Consider the following 19,813-nt stretch of genomic DNA (forward strand, 5'->3'; position numbering starts at 1 on the left):
GTGCTGATCGTGCATCAATTTCTGTCTGCTTTTTCAACCACAAGGAACAGAATTTAGTTTTCTGTGGCATTTTGATAAAACAAATTACTATTTACATTTTTAAAGCAAAAGGATTATTTATGTGCAAGAAATAATCCAACTTCCTCTGAACAGAAACACAAACCAAACTGACTCTCTGTACTGGAAGAACAAGCCAATGCTCAGACCACAGCACAAGCACTATAAAAATGAATATTACTTTCCACCTGGGACAAGCCATTTAAATTCTGCTCTAAATACAATTTTTCAACCTAGTGTTTATATTTGGGTTCTAACTCAACGCATTATATTTATTTTATTTCAATGAGCTATGATACCTTCACCCCCCTCCCTCTACCACAGAACTGCAATTTGAGAGATGGAGCGAATATCCCCCCCCCCCCCCGTTAACATATTTTCATTTCTTCTCAAAGAAGAAAAAAAATTTAAAATATCAGATCGATCCTATTCCTTTCCCCAAACTCTTTTTCTGCAACATTTGCTGCACAGCTGTTTTTATTTTCTTTATTATTTTATTTTTATATGTTTGGTTAACTGCATCCCTACCCCACTCCCCAGTAAAGAGCAGCAGTAAGGAGCATAGGTTTTTCTCTCTTTCTTTTTTAAAGATTTCTTAGGGGTCTATGAAGTTTATTTTATTCTGAAACGTAGACATATTATCATGAAAAGTTTCATTTTTAGGTTGAATTTTATTTTTCTGCCCAAGTAAGGAATAAATAATGAAAATTTTAGGACAAAACTCGAAATTTTAGGAATTTTAGGACAAAATTTGAAATTTTATGTATTTTAGGTTGTTTAGGACAATTCCTACCCTTGGATTATTCGCAACTCCAGCGCTCGAATACGCTACCTTGCGGTGATTTAAAAAATTTAAGAAAAAGGTAAAACATTTCGTTCCACGTGTGTCTGTTGGTAAACATAGGCAGTTTGACATGAGTATTTATTAACGCATTCAATGTGTCTTAGATTGCCTTCTGCAACAGAAATTGTATCGTCCCGTAATGGTATTCTCGAGCTTCTCAAAATAATGTTAGTTTTCATTGATAGTTTTCGTAGATTGTCGTAGATGACGAAAGCGTAAACACAAGGAAACTCTGGATTAACAAACTTCGCATTTGCATGAAATTAAAAACAAATATGCTCGTCTGTTCGAAGTTTTTTTTTTTTTTTTTTTTTAAAGAGGATAACGTTATATACCAGGTAAAAATTTGTATTGTTTTGTGTGAATTTGTAAGAATATGTTTTTTTTTTTTTTCTTCTTTTCTTAAGCTTGAAAGAAGGATTTAATAACATTATCAGAAGAATTCGGGCTTTCATCTCCGCCTAGTTTAAAAATAATTAATTAAACTAATCTTATTTTACTGCAGCATTTATTTGGAATGGAAAGTATGCAAAATATCTTCTTGAATATATTACCGTAGAACGAAATGAAAAATGTTTAACCGAGAAAGAAATTTGAACTAGCAAAAACAAAAGCCGAGAATTTTCGTCACCAAAATAGTGCGCCAACTTTACTTTATTGCTTACATTTTCAGCTAAAGAGTTTCACCAAAAATTTGTTTAGGGTTATAGTTTTAGTATTTGTGCGAGCAAAGAACCCTTGGCGAGATTTCGCATGTCAGTTAAACCATTTTTAACCGACTTCAAAAAAGGAGGTTATGATTTCGTCTTGCGGCTTTGTATGTATGTTTTCACATTACTCCGAGAATACTGGACCGAGTTGAAAAATTCTTTTTTTGTTTGGAAGGGTATACCTTCCAGATAGTCCCGTATTAATTTTGTCTGGATCTAATGAGGGGTCTCGGAGAAATCTAAGAAACTTTAAATTTCACACATTGTGGCTAAGTAGACCAGCTTTCGTCAGCTGCGCGACACGTCACAGGTCACGTGGTTTTGATGTAAACGGTGCATTTTTTCGACGGAGGACTGTTATTTTGAACAATATTTAATTCTCACGCATCGGGATGTTTATTTTCACGGGGCTGCCTGTTAATTTTAATTACAGTCTTACTAATGTATTTCTTACTCATGTAGCAAATCAGTTAATTGTATTTTGCAACGAAAATAGTTGAATTAATTAATTTAATATAAAAATTGTTTTGCTAATAAATAACGTCATTTAGTCATTAAAGTTTTTTTTTTTTTTTAATCTTTCAGTTTTGAAATATATTTAGTGTTCAATTCAAGGGGTATTGAAGATCAAAATGCTCCCCCCCTCTCCGACGATTACATTTATATTCCTTAATAAATCTATCGTAACTGGTGTCCGATTTCTGAAGTTTGACCAGTATTCTAGATTTAATATTTCATGACGCCGTCAGTTCAATTTCCAGTTATGGCAAATTAACAGACTCTGTTGGAATTTTTTTATTTTTATGCTCTCCGATTACTAGTAGACGCCTCCCTAGACCGATTAGGTCTGTCCAAGGATTAAGAAAATCCTTTTTCTATTTGAAACGATATACTTCTTTCGGTCGTCTAATGTTCTTCAAGACCGGGTATAAAGGGTCCTGGAGAAATCGAGGGAACTCTTCAAATTTCATACTCGCGCTTTGTTGTTTGTAAATTCATAGCGTCTCACTTAGTAAAACTTTTTTTTTTTTTTTTTTTTTTTTTTTTTTTAATAATGATGTAACTTAGGTCCCAAAACTTTGCATCACCATATTTGTTCTTTAGAAGAAAAAAAAGTTATTGTTGAAAAACAATAAACATCATTTAATCTCAATATTAAATGATTAAATATAAATCCATTGCTAAAGAAAGCGCCCCCCCCCCCATAAAACAAAGGTATTTTCTTTACTCAGTATTGAAGAAAGTACCATAAAACATTAATATTAATCAGGGGTGCTCCTTAAGGGCGGGGGGGGGGGGCGGAGTGTTTTGAGGGGTATTTTCCCTTTTTAGGGGGCTCTGGCTTGGGGAAGAGCCCCCCAAATGACAGCCCATTATATCCTGAGTTGAAACAACGCGTTGAACAAAACGCGAAAGTTTTTAAAACTAAACCTATTTAGTTACGTTAGGTAGTAGTTTATAGGAGGTTCCGACTTCAAATGGTTGTTAAAAATTAAGAGATCGTATATAATTAGTTAGGTATTAAAATAATTCGTCGGAAGTAATTAAAATCTGTGTTATTTTATAATTGGGTGTTTAGTTGATTTTTGTACTGGAATTATGAAATAAATTTGATTCATACGCTTGGGTAGGAAATCGTATGTAAGTATGACCAATTATTTTTTACTTTTTAGTTTCTCTTTGTTTTATGAAGTCGGTTCTTTTTTTATTTGAAAATAATTTATATAGTTTGTAGAATGATATTAGTAAATCAGGTTGAGACTAGAAACAGCACAAGTTCGCTACTTGTGCCATTTCTGCACTAAATGCAAATTGTGAACGAAAAAATAAAGTGTTTGGTTGTAGGATTCACTTCCTTCTACATCAGCCGATGTCTCTACCTGAAATATGTGGCATAACTCAATTTTGCAAAAAAATATAACTCACATACACTTTCTGAAAGAATCTATTCAGGTGGACTAAGTACAAAATTACATTGTTCTCTCGTTCATTTTTAAAAGTTGGCCGATTTTTCTATTTTTTGATATTTTTCGAGGTTTTACCTTTTTTTTTTTTTTTTTTCTTCAGTTTTTGCCACTGTCTTGGCAAAAATAACTCTTTGCCTGTAAAATGCTAACCCTAACAACATATTTTAACACAGAGAGGATGGATTGAATTTTATAAAACATCCTTTTATTCGATGAGCTGGCCGCTTGCGGCGACCAGCTGGTTCGCCTTTTTACGCCATTACCCTTTATTGCAAGTAGCCGCCTACGGCGGTAGTTTGGCTTACTTGTCATTCAATTTTTTACTCCGAGATTGCCACCCTTGGCGGCTGTTTAAATAAAGCTGTCTGCGGTATTAAGCAATCTATATCTATCTTTATCAATATGAATATGAATAAAAATATTTTCTATATCTATCTCCTGTTCTGTTTTGGGCCACTCACCTTTTTACCCCAAAAATGCCGCCTGAGGCAGCTTCTATCTACGTATACGATCTGTCTCAAAATTTTCTATTCCATCTCTATTTTAACCTAAACACCCATTTCCTAACAAAAGCAAAGATTCAAAAAAAAAAAAAACATCTCTTATGTGTTTCCTGTAGTGTGCAAAAAGTAGCCTTAGCAAAAAAAAAAAAAAATCACTGTTCTTATTGAAGAGTGTTGCCAAAATTAATTGTATTTTTATTTAGTCCCGTTATCGATTATTGGCATAGATGAGGCTAAAAATCCTAAGAAAGCAATGATAGCGAATAAATGTCATGCCTGCTCCAGAGAAGCCATGATTCAAAATTTTCATTATGATTACTATTAATATTGTTATTGTAAGGCAACGATTTTTTTTTTACACTCAATGGGGGTAATTACATAAAATTTACTGTTTTCCATAATAACCTTTTTAAACTAAGTTTTTTAGCAATAAATTATAGCCTCTGTTTCTTCGTGGTAATGTAGCTATCTATGGTGAAAAAATGCTGGTATAACTTTGATATACCCCCCCCCCCCAAAAAAAAAATTACGCGCCAAATCTGTCACTCCTTACGGACTTTTTAGGGTTTGCTGTTTCTTATTTTTGTGTTGCCAATTTAGATTTTTTCAGCTTTTAGGTTTTTGCTGTTGCCAAATTTAGTATTTTCTTGTATTTTGTACCTTGAGTGAGAAAAAAAAAGTCGCCAAATGTCCGATTTGGGGGGGGTATATCAAAGTAGTTCCAAAATGCTTATAATTGGTTCAGTAATTTTGAAGCTTATCCCGGACATACATACATACAGAAGTAGCCATTTATGTATATAAAGATTAATTTTCATTTTTCTCCTTTTTTTTCGATTTAAGTGCACTGCCGCTCCACTAGTCCCTGGAGAATGAAAATATTTTTACCTCCTTTTCTCAAAAGCTGTCGACTATTGTCACTTTTTCAGAACTAAACCGCATTATTCTCCTGAAAGTTTGTTATACAAACCAAGTCCTTTTGCCCGAACTAAGGTTCATTCTCTTAACTGGTAAGTGGTTGCCATTTTAATTTCTTTTTATCCAAGCGGGTCACTTTTATAAATGAGGAAATGGGCTGGAGAAAGTAAATGTCTCTCTGACATCAAAAGACAAAGGGCCCATTTTATGTTGAATGCATTGTTTAATTATTGTTTCATTTGTTTCGTTGTAAACAGAGTCTGAAATACTAAAATGCCACTTGAAGAATGATTTCACGCTTTGAGAAGGAAGGGGGGGTTGACCAGAGGCGTGCACAGGGGGGGGGGTAGAAGTGACACCTGTTGGTCCGAGCCTGAAGGGGGGGACCAATATTTTTTAAACTAGGCGTGAAATATAGGGTTAAACTACCTGGAGGGGGGCCCGGTAAAGTCATTTGTGACGGGTCCCAAAATGCCTGTGCACGCCCCTGGGGTTGACAAGGGGGAGGGAGGGGTTAACAAGAAGTAAGACATCATGCATTTTTTGGAAGAATATTGGAGTGACATGTGACATTGACAAAGAAGTTGGAGAGGGAAATAAGATTCATTTCTTAAATGTTTTAGCTCGAAATATTAATTTGTTTCATTTATAACTCGTGGCACCCGCACGGCTTTGCCCGTAGTAGAAAATTAAAAGGTCATTTGGTTCGCCTGTATATTAACAAATAATGGAGGATGAATTTCTCGCGAACTGGCTATGTTAAATGGCTCGCCCATGTTACGGTTCCACGTTATGATAATTTCGTAATTTACTATTCCACGTTGTGATCATTTGCTCGGAAAAAGTTTCTTAAAATTAGAATAGAAAAAGAACAAAATCGAATTTTCGAAAAATCGCTTCGAGGTGCACACCTCCATGCTACAAACTAACTTTGTGCCAAATTTCATGAAAATCGGCCGAACGGTCTAGGCGCTATGCACGTCACAGAGATCCAGACCTCCTGCGGACAGACTTTCAGCTTTATTATTAGTAACTAGCCGCCTGCGGCGACCAGCTGGTCCGCCTTTTTACGCCATTCGCCTTTTTGCGGCAGAGTTGCCGCCTTCGGCGGCTGCTTAGACAATTTAGCGACGGTATTAATCAACGTTTTCCTCTTTTTTCTCAATTTTATCATTCGCCTTTTTACACCGATGTTGCCGCCTTCGGCGGCTGCTTAAACAAATTTCGTGGCGATATCAATCAATCTATATCTATGTATATCATTAGTAGTTTGAATAAAATATTTTCTAGATCTATCTCCAGTTCCGTCGTTTGGAATATTTTTAAAGGGGGTACGACGTACTCTTCATGCAAATTTTGTCGAAAAATAACAAAAAGCACTTCAACTTTTATGTGAAAGCATTGTTTTTTCAAAGTCATGGTGTGTGTGGGGAGGGGGGCATTGACACCCCGTTGAAATTCCTTAAATGACGGACATGCCTCTTTCTTGCTGTCCATCTGCTATATCGAACTCTATATTTGTCTATCTATCAATCTATACGATCTGCGCATATCTACCTCCTGACAGTACAATCTTTTTTTATTTATATAAGTATTAATTCGAAAACAAAAACATTTTTTGTCCACTCAACCTCTATCTATCTCTGTATCTACCTAACCTAACCGCCAATTCGTAACAGAAACGAAGATCATGCAAAAAATCGCGGACTTTATTTATTTAATCAAAATAGCCCTCAAAAATAAAAGCTCTTTGTTCCCCGTAGTGTTCAAAAAGTAGCGCTTGCAAAAAAAAAAAAAAAAAAAAAAAAGAAAGGTGAAGAGAAGGCGAACGATTTCAGTTGGATCACGTGATGAGGTTAACTCGGAACTCAGCCGGCAAGCGAACAGCGCGCGTTGTGTTCTGCCATTAAAAAAATTGTAAAAAAAAAACTATTGCGTATTTTTCAAAACTTTTTTCTTCTGAAGAGGGCGGAATGTTTTTACTATTACCAACTAAAATTTTAGAATTCAGGGTTCAATACTTGTCGCAGGATGGGTTTCGAAAAAAACTAAACCCAGAAAAAAATGTAAAATAAAGGTTTTTTCAAAAATCAATAAAAAATACAAAAATTGCTCTATCTTCAAAGTTTTTTCAATCATCATATTGAAAACTAAATTTCCTACATCATAGTACAAAAAATATGTGTGTGGTGCTATTGGTTCGGGGTCTGTGAGGTAAAAAGTACTAAAAAGTGCAAAAAAAACGCATAAAACATTAAATAACTTTTTTTCTAATAAAAAAATCAAAAATCGAAGCCCGAGGTGCACTTTTTCAGCAAAAACTGCACCTGTATACCAAATTTCATCTTTCTAGGCCTTACCGTTTTCCTGGGATGCGCGCCACAAACACACACACACACACACACAAACATCTTATTTTATTATATGTATAGATAGATAGATAGAATATAGATAGAAGATAGATAGAAGATAAAGAAAAGAGTAAAGATAAAGAAGACTGTGCACTACACAACTATGACATATCATCCAGCTTTCCATCACATTTTTTAAGAGGAAACTTTTCTGTTCTTAGTAATATACGAGTGTATTCATAAAGCAAATACTAATTGGGACATAACAAATGTTTTATTTCTCCCGGAAATATTTAGTAAATAAAAAGAACGCAATTAGTATTATACTTTTCATTAGTAAAGTATTTCTTTCTCCAGAAATGAAACTTTGTCGAAATAAAATGTTGAATTTATATTCATTTGAATTTAGGTAAAGTATACCGTATCCTTTATAATTGCTATTGCTATGAACTTGATCGTAGAACTTCATAAACATTTTCCCAGCAGAATGAGTAAGAATGAATAAAAAAAAAAAAAAAAAGAAAATAATAATAATCAATTGTTTCGAAATCTCGATACAAGCATTAAAGCTGGATGAAACCCGATTATTTCTTAAAGAAAGAAAAAGTCAAACGAATTTTGTCAGAGTTATTTATAACATCCACCTTTTTTTTTCGCTACTAAACTCTTTATTTTTGAAAAAAAAAAAAAAAATGGTTGAAGCTTGAATACATGAGCAAGAGCACCAGCTAATCACATTAGATTAGTGATTTTCAACCGATGGTCCGGTGCAGAAATTTGACCGGCCCTCTAAGATTTTTGCTCGTCTACGTTGAAAAATTTTCTTACTCAAAAACAGAAAACACCGTAACAATAAAAATAGTATCCTGTATGACTCGTTTCTTAAATTGTGTTCCGCGGAACCCCAGGGATCTACGAAGTTCTCTTATGGGTTCCATGTTTTCTTCCCACATCTTTCAAATTTGTCACTTAAAAAAATCGATAAAAACAACACTTTCCCAAAGTTAAAAATTAATTTACTTTTACTTTCGTATACTAGCCACAATAGGAATAATTTTATTTGTCGCCTGAAACAGGAATAATTTTATGCCTTTAAGATTCAACTTCGAAATTTCCCCGAGATGAATCATAACACACTTTTTTCTTTTTCACTTTTCAAAACTTCAATTTCAGAAAAATGCCAGAAGAAGCTTTTGACCCCTCAATATCATCAAAGATAGTTTAAAAGTGACTTCAATGTTGAAAAACTTTTGGGAGGGTACAACAATTCCCTTTCCTACAAAATTACCAAATATTGCCTAAAATTACGATTTTTTTAATGTAAATTTCAAATATTCTACTCTTACTAATATAGTCACTCTCCCAGTATCTATGGCAGCAATTGAAAGAACATTTTTAACATTTAACGACTGAAGACCAATTTAAGGAGTAGTACTGGTCGAGAGCGTCAAAATGGTTTAGCTCTGTCTGATGTCAACATAACACACAGGGACAGCAAAGTCTCTGATTCATAAATAACTAAAAAAATTGTTAAAAAATAAGACACATTTTAGTTTTTAAAGTTTAAAACTAAAATATCTTTGTAAACTTTAGTGAATTATTCACACTATTGAAGGTAAATCACATCAGTATTGCTTTTCCAAATAAAGTAAATATTTTAATCATAGAACTCATGCATAAATTACGAGCTTATTTATTCCTTTTAAAAATACTCAAAATCAAATAGGAGTGTTTTGGTATTTTACAATAATAAATAATAATTAGCAATAATTCGCAAAGTCTATAATGTTTGTCTATTTAATTATCAACTTAACAACAAATAGTTGGTGTGATAGTCTCTAAGGGCCTCCCTCTCAAACAGACCCTTGGCTATGCCACTGCAAACTATTGACAAAAAACTAAGAGTTCCACGAAAAAAGGTGAGCATTTAAAAGGGTTCAACTATTCAAATAAATTAACGACATCGTTTACATGAATTTTATGACTAGTTTTTGTACTTTTACATGATTTCTCTGCAATGTTTTTTCTTCTTTACAATTATTAACTACTTATCCTATTCTTAACATTTAAATATTTTTTTAAAGTTCTTTAACACCAAGGAAAGTTTATATTTTATATATTTTTTAATTCCTTCATTGTTAATATTGTTACATTTTGTAAGAAAGGAAAATAAACCTCAGCTGTTCGCAACATTTTTTTCACATGTTTTTTTTTTTTTTTTTTTGCAAAAAAAGAAAAAAAAAAGGCAAGAACCTCACGGGGCTGCAAAAAACATTCACATGCTTTTAAAAGTCTGCAAATGCAAGTTTTTTCCCCTTGTTTTTTTCGCAAAAAAAAAAAAAGAGAGAAGAAAAAAAAAATCTATCACTGGTCCGCGCGAATTTTTTTCAAAAGCTCTTGCCGGTTCGTGGGTCAAAAAAGGTTGAAAAACGTTGCATTAGATTTAGACAATGTGTCTCAATTTTTCCTGATCGTCGCAGGGGTGCAAACGGGGGGGGGGGGGATTATGGCAAAAGTTGCGCCATCAGAGTTTTTTTGGGGGGGGGAGGGATTTTAAATTTGTTTTAAATTTATTTATTTAAATTTATTCATTGATTTATTTTTAAATCAAATTATTTACTTTATTTTATTTTACTCTGTTCATATTTTATTTCATGTATTTATTAGTTGTTGTTGTGTGTGTGTGTGTGTTATTGGTGCAGCACAGAATTTTCTAATAAAATAATATTAATAATTAAAAGTAAATAAATAAATTAATTAATCAAATTTAAAAATAAATAATTAGTTTTTTTAAATAAATTAATTTAAAATATTTTTAAAATAAAAATAAATCAAATAGAAAAGAGAGCTAAAAATAAAAAATAGAAAAGGGAAAGATGGTTGAGAAAAAAAGTTTTTTTTTGGGGGGGGGGGTTGCGCCATTGAACTTGGGGGGTGAGCACCCCTGGATCGTTGCCCTCATTGCCTCATTTAAAAATTGAAAATTTTCAGACCATGTAAAAAAATAAAGGGATGGTGACATGAATTTTATAAACATTTTGCAATTATGCATTTTGCATTTTACTTAAACACTACAATATTTTTGAACTAAAACTATGATTTACAAATTTAAATGCCATGTGTCGGAGAGAAAAATGATTTTTTTTTTCAAACATTGCTTTTCAGATATCTAGCCCCGCCTAGGTAAGTTCCTACTTTTAGCAACAAGAGGAATAGCCTTACTTGGCGAAATCTTCGTGACCATGCACATATTATTCTCAGACCTGTTTGGGCCGTCAGCGGCGAATGAACGGGATAGTTATTTTAAAATAGCGATTAACATTCGGTCAACCTTGCGACAATGAAAAGAATCCGCCAGGCTGTGAAAAAAGTCAAAATAAACGGGGAAAAAAACAGAATGATAGATTTCACATACCTGTTTTACTTAAAGTTTAAATTGGGCGATGAGCAACCAAACTTCCCCAGAGAGACTGAGCAAGAGCTGTAGAAGTTCTCTCTCTTTCTTCCCCGTCCCGTCCAGCAGACTGTTTTGTTTGGAATGTTTCGAACAAATCTCTGAATGCCTCTGGAGGCTGCCATGGGATTACATTTTTCGCCGATTGGCGTTAACCGTTTTGTACGTTGTCGTAGCCAAAGGATCCCATATGTGTAATTTTAGTGGGGGGGGGGGCTAATAATTGTTTTTGGTTTTAATTCAAAGGATTTTTTCTTCTAATCTATTTCCTAGTAACTTTTTTCTTACCTGGTTCCTGTGATTATTTTTTGCATCTGTTGTCCTCATAATAAATTTGTGGGTATTTCGGGAAAATTTTTGCTTACTCTAATGGGAATTTTAAATCACTGTTATCCAATGGTGGCGACTGAAGCTCATTAGTGCGGGTGTGTCAGAAATTTCCGGGGAGGGGGGCAAAGGATTTGTCGTCAATACATTTCACAGGGTAAAAACAAAAAAATACGTACAAAAACGCAAAATTACATTAAGTTTCGAAAATCCAGGAGGGGGGGGGGTTCAATTGACCCCTCTCTGATTACCCTAAATATAAGTTAGGGAACCTGGGGCTTGTATAAAAGTTAAATTTCGTATTTTTTGACTCATTTTTGTTTTTATTTCAAATTTTCAATATCTTAACTCTGCATCTAATTTTGAACATTTTTGCAATTAGAAGTATGTATCTAGAACTAACAGTTGCGAAAATAGAGGTTTTGCAGGTTAAAACGGAACACCCTGTGTATGTATATATATATATATATATATATATATATATATATATATATATATATATATATATATATATATATATATATATATATATATATATATATATATATATATATATATATATATCAAAATAGTACCTAGCTCTACTTTCCCTGCCATTACCCCCTCCTTAGAAGGTTTGAAGTTGAATTTCTTTTTAAGATATTGATCATCATAATTTTTATGGTGTTTACTGTTATTGTATTTTCACTCCTCCAAAATGAATTTCACTCCTCGAAAACAAAATTACTTTCATGTCTTCAAAAAACTCCAGCACCATCTCTGATTTTACGTAATTATTTTTTATTGAATGTCATAAATGTTATTATTTACTTACTTTAAAAAACAAAAATTTAAAAAAAAACTGAACGGAATGTTGTAGTCTAAACAAATTAAAAGAATACCATATTTTGTCAATTTTTGCTGAGTACGTAATTTTTTATGGAAAAAAATGCATATCGTTCAAATCTGTTACAATCCTACAATTGTAATAATAACAGAGAGAAAAATAAATGACGGGGCAGTAAACAAATTTTGATTTCAAATCAATACAAACAACCGGACGGACAACCGGTTAAAGGGTTCTAATGAAAAGTAAACTTAACTTTTTTCTTCTTCGTCTTTTTTTTTTTTTTTTTTTTGCTGAAAATTTTATTTAAAAATTGAATAAAATTTTCTGAATTTTTTTAAGTTAGATATGAGAGTAACATAGATAAAATTATTAAATCCATCAGCATACTATTTCGCAATAATTTACCGTTAATTTTGTTTAGACAGCGTAGATGTACCATTTTACTCGTGAGTCATGGTTGTAAATTGATTCGTTTTGTATAGATGCTTCCTGATTTTCAGAATTCGTTTTGATTGATACAAAACTTTTGAAATCTCATACTCCACATGAATTATCAATGATGTAGTAATGTAGTATCAACGATAAAAAGAATTATAAAAAAACAAGAAAAAAAATCTGTATCTGACAATTAAGTTGAATCAACACTAAAAAGAATTTAAATCATTCCTGGAAAATAATATGTAGTTAATATGAATAATTTCTCCCAGTAAAATATTTGGCCAAAAATGAAGAGTTGCCCTCTACGAGTAAAAGTCAGAAACATTAATAAAATTAGCCTGGAATCTTTATAAAGAACTTAGGAACCTTTCAAATAAAATCCAGTCCCATTTTGAAATAAACTATGAACTTTCCAAGAAAACCTACATACTCGTACGTTTATAGCAATAGCTTGATACCATCCTGATTTACCAGGAAAGCTCCTAAAGCTTTTTAGCAAATATGACCAAAGCAGAGTTTTAAGCAAATATCGAACATCATATTTTCCTGAAATTCGTGCAAAGCTACAATATTCGAGTCAGAGACTGCATTTCGTCCTCATTTAGGGCTCAATCAATCTGGAGGGGTCGCAATCAAGGTAAACGATCGCACCTATATTAAGATGAACTTTGTGAACCAGAGTCAAGGATGAATCCAGCCTCCCGTTTTGAAGAGGTTCATTTTCGGAAAATGGGGAGGGGTCATAAACGTCATTTTTGAGCATAAGTAAGGGATGTGGGGCGAGTTTTTCGAAATATAAGACTTTTTTTTTTTCATCAGTTAGAAAGAGAGGAGGTCATGACCAGGGGTGGACTGAGTCCCTCGAGAGGGCTCCAACCTTGGGCAAAAAAAGGTGCAAAAACGAAAATAAAAGGTGAAAAAAGGAAAAAATAGGTGCAGAAAAAAAAAAAGAAAGGGGAAATTCATTAGCTAAAAAAGAGGTGTCAGGCTTGAGGGCGCATAGGCGTGAGGGCGCCTCAGCCCGCGGGCTGACAGGCCAGTCCGCACCTGGTCACGACCCCCCCCCCCCCCCACCTAGAATCGGCCTGAGTTATGATGACTTTTTAATAGCTTGCAGTTTACCAGCCAGAATACATATAAAATTGAATATATATTTCAGTTTTTTCAGAATATACTCAGGAAAACTCAAAAAAGGAAGGAAAACTCAAACCAGGAATTATTGCTATCATTTTCATTAATGCAAACTTTTTATATTATTTTCAAAAACCAAAATAAAAACGTGAAACACATTACAAACACTAAAATAAGTGAATAAAAAAATGAATAATCAAACGGAAATGAAAGTCAGTAAGATGCGAGAAGACTTATCGTCTGAAATAATAATAAAATTAAGTTTAAAATATGTATGTATAAAGCAATGTATCGCTTGACTCGTTATGTGCTAGTCGCAAAGACACTTTTCTCTACCTTACCCCACCTTGACGCTTGACATACGTCAAGCCACTACAAAGTGAAATCAATAAGCTACCTCAACGGCTAAGAAAACTTTTGTTTTGAGAATCAGGCTCCTTTTTTTTTTTTTTTTTTTGGTTATTATAAATTTTTGATTATTTTAATAACCTAAGACGTACTCTCTAAAATCTTACTATATTTCTTTGTAAGTTGATGCTTAAACTAACTAGAAATTGCTAAAAATAATTGAAACAGAACATATTAAATTATGTCACGTTATAACGTATGATGCAAACGTTAAAGTATATTTGTAATTGCCTATCGCACATGTATTTTTATTGCACAAATATCTCACTACAGTAATCTTTTTTCTCTCGTTATTATTTTTTAGTATGACTAAACTATGGACAGTAATGATATGGGAGAAGCTATTCTTTCTAATGTTCTTGCTTGAAACATTAAGCTTCTCATATCAATCTGAAAACCAGTTGAGCAACTACAAATCCTTCCTTTATTTTTATTTCTCTATGGATCTGCTTTTGTTTTGCAAGGGTCATTGTGACTAAACGAATAATCTGCTAAAAATCGTGCCACTAAAATATTTTTTTTTTTTTTTTTTTTTTTTGCTGATAAAATTGCATCTTTTCGCCTCAGTTACTTTATATCCAAATACGTTTCAAAATATTTAACTATTAATAAAGTTGACAATCAGTGACAAATTAAGACATTTCTGCAAGTAACTGATACATTCGCTGTAAATTCAATTCAAATCATTTTATTTCAATCAGGGTGCTATTTTTTACAAATATGCATTTCACATATAAAATAAAAGAAAAAGAAATTACAAACAGAAATATATTTCACCCTGTCTATTTGAAAATCCCTGATTGAGTAGATGGGAGTAAAGGCTGTAACAATAGCCTGACTAGCTCCCACCACTCAGAAAAGAAATTAATTTAGGGCCAGTTTATAACATAAGATATTAATAGCAAAAATAAATGAATAATCTTATAAAGAACACATAACACAACACAAGTAATGCAGTAAAGTACGTCAAATTTTATAACAAACTCAAAGTATACTATTACAAATATGCTACTTTTTCCTAAATTAACTGCAGTAGAATTGAGTATAAAATTTTTTAGCCTTTTCTTAAACAAATTTCGACTATTAATGGTTTTCAAACAATTGGGTAAGGTGTTCCACAATCTTGGTCCGTATGAGTTAATGGCATTAAACAATAGATTTGTTTTTGCGTTAATTGGTACAATATTTTCACGGTTTCTAGTGGGGTAATGGACCTTATTCACGGTTTGGCAACGGTCCCATCAGCTGTCCGTCTGCGGGTATTTTGACCAATCACGCAGTGTCAGTAGTGCTAAAAAAACTCGTTTTATTTAAGGATTACTGGACTTCATGAGCATAATGAACATGTTTAGAGCTTAAAGAGACTTACGAATGCATGGAAAATGCCAAGAAACAGAGAAAATAAAAAGAGAATTCGAGTTTTCACCATGTTTGTGATAAGGAACCAAAGACGCTTAAACCCATGAAAATACGATAATAAAGAAAGTATTTTGTATCAAATGAATCGTTCATCATTCTTTTACAGCGTTTCTTAGTTAAAAACGTAAAAAATCTCCCATTTTTAAATAGAAAGAAGAGTTTATAAGCCACACAAAAGCAAGTGTTATTATACGCTGTAGTGCCGGATTTTCGTCTGCTACAGTTCCCACAATGCACTGCAGTGGGGGTTTTTACCCGCAGTGACGTCAGGTGAATACTGTCCATTGTGAACCATTTCTCGGATTGTTAATATCATGAAAATCGCCTCTATGCTTGAAATACATCGGTGCGACACCTTAACATAACATTTTTCTTCAGACTCAAAAGTTGTACCTCCTTTAAGGGACACACCCCTGACTGTGAATAAGGGACACCTCTACTTAAGGTATACTTTCTCTGGTCTCAGTCCCTTTGAATAGGGATCTCCATGCATTTGCCTCTCATTGCTTACGTTCGACGAGCTCGACCGGTAGCGCCCGGTTAGTTAATCACGTGACAGCTAATGATCACGTGCTCCAATCCACCAATCAACAGCTTAAAATGGTAACCGGTGAGGTAACCGATAGATGATAGAACGCTGCGGTTTGTACCGGTTACTTACCGGTCGACCGGTGAGGTTCGTCGAACGCAACCATTAAGACACACAGGGGCGGATTTTTAGTCTGTTCAAGGGGGTGGCAGTTGAAAATTTCTCCCCCCAAACCCGTTATGTAGGATGGCAGGGAGTCAATAGACCCCCTTTATCCTGTCTTTTAAATACTAATCGCCTCTCACGAACTTATCACCCCTTGATGTTAAATCTCCCCTTTAGGGGCTATCAAACCCAGCGTTGGAAACCACTGTTCTAAGTCATAGCAATGTATTATTATACCAGTATTAATTTAAAGCAAATTTGTGGAATGTACTTGATTGAAATTAGTAGTGATTGTTGGTAAATTCCTTCAAATCTATATCATTGGTTTTAGAAAATTACGGTCATGGAGGGGGCGGCCGCCCTACCGCCCCCTAGTAAATCCGCCACTGAAAGGACACTTTAAGGGAAAGTCACATAGAGAAATTAGACACAGAGTTTCCCAAACTGTGGTTCACGGACCCTCCGCGAGTCCATGCCAGGGGGTCCAGGGTGCCACCCAGCTAAAAAGTTAAATAAAATTGAGATTGAAGAACGAGTAACGGTATTTTAATTCAAAAAGAAAGCACAGTTATGAGGAATAAAAAAGTTATCGTTTAAGTACATGCAGGACTCAGCAGTCCGCCCCCCTCTCGGAACTCAACACACTACACATTAATTAATTTTGTGTGCATAACTTAACATACTTAAACTAGGCTAACAGTGTTTTGTTCCCTAACTTCAAAAGTTAATTTTTATTAGTAAACTTGTTGCAGAAATTTGGTGATAACATTTTTATTACTAATTAAGTTTCAAACAGAATTTTACTTCCATAATTCAAAATAATAAGGTAACGAATGAAAACCAGACAAGAGCTCTGAAAGAGATATAGAACAATGAATATATAAATTTAAAGGAAAATGCGCAAAAATATATTAGAAATAGATTTAACTGTGTTAAATCATTTTTTTCCCTGCACGCCGGGGGGGGGGGGGGGGTCCGTGAAGTTCGTAATTTTTCCGAGGGGATCCGCGGAGTTTTGAAGTTTGGGAACCTCTGCATTAAAAATATTTAATTTACAGGAATTCAAAGTTCCCTTTTTGTCCAAAAAATAACTGGTAAAAGTTTATCTTGACATTTACAGGCAAATACACGAATAAGTATTCTTAAATTCTTGCTGAGGCTTACATTCATGATTTCCCCTTTCATCAATTTTTTCAAAATTGCTTAGCTCCAACAGATAGTGTGCCACCAATGACAGGTTTTGTATAGAAAACTTGAAACATGATCACACTGTTTTTCGCATTGTAAATTATATGACATCAAAAGAAAAAAATCCATGTAGCACATTAATTTAAAACTGTAATTTTTGATTATCAGTTACAAAACTTTGACACTACAAAGTTTTTGATGCAATTTTATTTTAATATTAATTTTTTTCCAGTTTGAATAATTCTGAATTTTATTTGGTATACGTGTAAGTAACATTTTCAGTAATTATAATCTTAAATGTTTTTAGTTTACGTTTATTATGAAATTATACTGAGTTAACAGAGCATGCCTGAATTCATCTACCTCCGAAGAAAGGACACCTCTAATTAAGGGACAAATTGTCCTGTCCTTTAATTGTCCCTTATCTAGAGGTTCTACTGTATTTTAAATTTTGTACATAGTTTTACTCACTTTAATTTTATTTTGTTGATTACAGATGAATAATTTAAAAAAAATTGTCTAAATTTAGTACAGCTGACGAGCTAAATAAAGGAGTTATTATAATTTCAAAAATGTGTAACTTTACTCAAAGGTAAAACATTCATAAAAGAAACAACTCTGGATTGCAGCAAAGTCGTGCACGAATAAGTCTTTTTAAAGCCATAATACGAATCAATGTTGCCATTAGCTTCCTATTTGCTTTATTTTTCAAAACTAATAACAGGGGTGATTGTGAGTTCATCAAAAATACCTGAAAGTTTCAAAGCGAGAACGGGTTAGGGGGGGGGGGTAATCTTTGGCCCTTATTACTTAAGTGCACCTTTGCCATAGTATTAAATAGTTCTGAGTCAAAATAGTGTGTGTACATTTGATTAAATTTTTAATGGGTTACAAAGTTACTTTTGAGCTGGTGTTATACAAATTATCTTGACATTTGTCCATCTTAAGGCTCTTGCAGGTATTTTTGATGAGTATTATATATTTTTAAAAAAATGCGGAGGTAGGGAGATAAAAGCATGACAAAAAAAAAACATAATTCCGGTATTTTCGGACATAAAAATACCGGAAATACATCCGAAAATACTGGAAATTCGGTAAAATACCGGAACACAATCAACCCTGTTTAATAACAAACAAAATATCTCTACATAGTATAAAATGAAGTCTTTAAAAAGCGTCTGTGTGACTGAACGTGCAAAACTCTAGTCCCCCGTTCAATTCGCTGAAATTTTCAATTTGTTTCTTTTAGTCCGGAAAAGGTTTGCAGACCAACTCGAAAAAAATCCGAAAAAAAGTTTTTTTTATTCCAATTTAGGCCCAATTTTCACATAAAGTCCCAAATTTGGGGGAGAAAAATTACTTGCACATATTAATATTATATATCGCTGGAAAGAGTAGAATTTTCGGCGCTCTACACAATTTGTTTCAATGCTCTAACTTAATTACTGCGGGAGTTATTTGCGTCTTTAGCTCGAATTCTGTTAGGCTTAACTGAAATTTAAGAGGAACTACTTTCTTCATTAAATACATCAATAAAAAGTGAAGGAATGATCCCACAGTTTTCTTTTTGACACCATTGGAAAGAGCGACATTTTTTACTCCAGATCTATCTCGACCTATGGTCGAAAAACCAGGGTTGGCCGAATTAGACCCAATTGGGTTGGACCCAATGGGGTTTTTGAAAAAACACATTTAAAAAATCCATTATTTAGCCCACTTTTGGTTTTTTTTTTAAATTTTCTGAGAAGTTTTTAAAAAAATTAATTAATTTAAATACTTTCACAATTTAAACTTCTTTTTTATTTGTTTTTCACCACAGACAATAGACATAAAAAATGAATTTTGAACTTTAATAGTATTTCTTAACTCTTAACGGCATTAAAAAATACTTCAAAGATTTTAATAAATATATTTAACTTTTTTTCTTTAACTGGTCAATAAATAACTCAAATTATCTTGACTAAGTCGTGTCACGTCTGATTTTCTCAATATTTGAAGATTGTACAGATGAAACTACTCTTGCTAAAAGGCTTTCATGTGAATTATTTTCTGCAAACCAACGCGTCACAAATTTCGAATAAACAAAAGGTATATTTTTTTAGAAATTAGCAGGTTTTTCAAACGATCGGACAGAAAACAGAATAGAATGTACAGTATTTTCATTATCATACAAAAAAAGTTTAATATTTCTTACTCTGTACACAGAAATAGAAAAACAGGCAACATAAAATTCAGAGAAATGTCTTGATTAAGCTGGAATTCAGTAAAAAGAGATTTAAACTACTTGAGGTTCTACAGTAGTTTTGCATAACAAAATGAAGTACAATAAAGAAAATGCAAAAAAAAAAAAAAAAAATATAGTAATTAAAAACGAACAATAGACTCGAGAAGTAACTTTGCCTTAACTGTTGGTAATCATGGTAACTAAAAAATCTGAAACTTCACCATTCTTGGGTTTCGTCGTCTTTTATACTCTTCTTCAGAAAACGCTGAATTTTAACTAGTATTCCACCTTTTTTTACCCCAAGACATTTTTGCGCTTTGTCCATATACTTACGCTACAATATGTACCCTA

General features: G+C 33.2%; 1 protein-coding gene across 1 annotated transcript in view; it reads right to left on the minus strand.

The window, feature by feature from the left end:
* The window catches only part of LOC129225948 (SPARC-like), a 29,301-nt gene extending 18,414 nt beyond the window's left edge, over window positions 1-10,887 (minus strand). Inside the window, exon 1 of the mRNA XM_054860504.1 lies at window positions 10,766-10,887. The gene's annotated coding sequence lies outside the window, so the exon portion shown is untranslated. The remainder of the gene's footprint in view (window positions 1-10,765) is intronic.
* Window positions 10,888-19,813: the final 8,926 nt, after the last annotated feature.

Source organism: Uloborus diversus, chromosome 1 (assembly GCF_026930045.1).
Source record: "Uloborus diversus isolate 005 chromosome 1, Udiv.v.3.1, whole genome shotgun sequence".
NCBI lineage: Eukaryota > Metazoa > Arthropoda > Arachnida > Araneae > Uloboridae > Uloborus > Uloborus diversus.